Source organism: Dipteris shenzhenensis, chromosome 22 (genome assembly GCF_047967505.1).
Source record: "Dipteris shenzhenensis isolate YYH24624 ecotype China chromosome 22, Dip_SZ_1.0, whole genome shotgun sequence".
Lineage (NCBI taxonomy): Eukaryota > Viridiplantae > Streptophyta > Polypodiopsida > Gleicheniales > Dipteridaceae > Dipteris > Dipteris shenzhenensis.
In genome coordinates, this window is record NC_141617.1 from 28,052,860 (window position 1) to 28,055,633 (window position 2,774).

A 2,774-nucleotide genomic window follows, 5' to 3' on the forward strand; every position below is an offset into this window, starting at 1 on the left:
ATCTCATTAAAAACATCTCTGCTCACTATAAACTTACAAGTAGAAGGGTTATAGCATCTATACCCTTTCTGCTACAGATAATAACCAATAAAGATGCACTTCTTAGCTTTTGGATCCAACTTGCATCTCAACTCATCTGGCACATGAACATAGGCAATGCAACCAAAAACTTTCAAATGAGAAATATCTAGTTTCCTACCAGTATACCTCTCCTCTGGCGTCATGCCATGTATTGTGTAGTGGGAGTCTTTTTCATTATGTTGACTGCTGTAGCAACTGCTTCATCCCAATAATAATCTGGCAGGCCTTTTTCATTGAGCATGGCACAAGATACCTCTCCAATATGCCTGTTTTTCCTTTCTACAAGTCCATTTTGATGTGGGGTATGACTGCATGAATATTGCTGCTTTATGCCATGCTCCTGTAGGAAACTTGCAAACTCATTTGAGAGGTCCTCTCCCCCTCCATCTGACCTTAGGCATTTTATTTGCAGGCCTGTTTCTTTTTCAACCATAGCTTTAAAGCTTTAAAATGCCCAAATACTTCACTTTTCTTTTTCATAAAATACACCCAAACTTTTCTATTGTAGTCATCAATAAAAGTGACAAAATAATGACAGCCTCCAATAGATGTAGCTTTAGTAGTCCACACATCAGAGTGGATTAATTCCAATGGCCTCTTACTCTCTTGAGCATGTCTAGCAAATGGTTTCCTTGCTTATTTTCCAAATTGACAGGCTTCACATACCTTATGCATTTCTGCAACCTTGAACTTAGGCAATCTTGCAACAATATTTTCGGCCTGCATTAATTTAAGTCAATGTACATTAACATGACCAATGCGTTTATGCCAGATATCAATATCTACAACTACACGGGTCCCATGTGCAAACATTGCTGCACTCAATTCAGGCATGTCCACATCCAACGTAAACATCTTGCCCTTCTTCTTCCCTTTTGCTATCAAGCGACCTTTATTTTTCATATCCTCAACAAAGCATCCATGAGGATTAAATCTGACTTGCAAGCCCTGCTCAACCATTTGACAAAAAAAAACCAGGTTCTTGGTGATATTCGGGACATGAAATACATCAGACATGTATTTCTTTTCTCCATCCTGCATAGACAAAGGAATTTTACCAATCTGCACAATAGGATGTGCAGTATCATCACCAATCTCCACAAATCCTGGTCTTTCCATTTTCCTTGCATCTTGCATCCATTCTACATGACCTGTCATGTGGTTTGACACACCTGAGTCAACATACCACACATCATTGTTTTCTTCTACAATTGTCACAAAATTGGCCATGTGCTGCACCATAAACAGATGCTCATTTCTGTCATCACCCTGTCTACTAGAGGATGCATAATTGCCTTGCTGCAATTTTCTAATCATGATGTCATTCTACTTTTTATAGGGATGCGTCAATTTTACGAGCAAAAACCTATGAGCAGGTTTATCCGAGCGTGTTTTTCAAGAGATTTTTAAAAATGTTTTTCTTTAGGAAACATGGTTTTTACACTTTTATTTTCACTAGAACTAGATCCCTTTATCATAAAAATATACAGACTAGTCACTCATTCATTTTTACACAACATAATTTTCTTATTTAGAGACATCCCTTTGTACCCCTGTTATTACCTTAAAAAAGTATTGATTCCTTTAAGAAACATTCCTCATAATCACTCTCAATGTAATAATACTATGCATATATAATTACTTATTAACACATTTATATCATATGGCAATATCTTTTTAGTGTTTTTATAGCATATTTATGGACATGTTTCTAAAGAAGTTTAAATTACTATAAATAAGTATTAACTTAGGCTTATATATCACTCTCATAAAATACATGTAATATTTAATACTATATATAAAAGATTTTCCAAAATATAACTCCATATATGTGCTCAAATAGGGTGTTCCGATCAATTTGAGTGGTTGAATGACTATATTTGGACATTGGATATGAAAGTTATGTCACTTTTAAAAGTGCTATCCAAGGTAGTTTCGCCAGCGAAACTACCTTGGGAGACTTGCTTCAAAGGGGTTTCGCTGGCGAAACTACTTGGATGGCTTGCTTCAATGAGTTTTCTTTGAAGAAACTCTTTCATGAAGATAGGTTGAGAGAGGGTTTTCAATGTCACCTCCTATTAAGTAAAAGTTGTAAGAAGGATCATAAGGGAATTTTCATAGAGAAGTCTACTCTACATGTGGGTTTCTTCAAAAGCCATCCCATTATGCTCTCACCATTCCTACAGATTCACCTAAAGATTTTTGTATAAAATAGGCATTGCTATAATACTTTGCATATTTCTAAGTGAAACTATGTTTTCTTCTGATCGATTTTTGCCATATTTATGCATAGTTGGAAGCTTTTTTTTTCCTTCGCTCGGACGCTCGGAAGATTTCGCTCAGAAAATGCTCGTCCCCTTTTTATAGTAGTCTTTAACCATATGACCCATTTTACCACAGTAGTAGCATTCAACATTGCTGTTTGCATTTAAGCCGAGTTTAAGCCTCTCTACCATCCACCATGACCTCTTTGGCTTCCCCTGCCTCTAAAGTTAGCACGTCCTCCTCCATAGGATTGGTTTTCTTGAATTTGCTGCATGTTTTGATTTCTGCCACGGCCTCCAAATCGGCCTCTACCTCTGCCTCTACCTCTTCCAGCATTTGAGTAGAAGACAGCTTCTTTTGAAGTTCCTCCTAAAGAAGATGCACCACCATTTCTCTGCTCTTCAGAAATTAGAAGAGCAATCAACTCC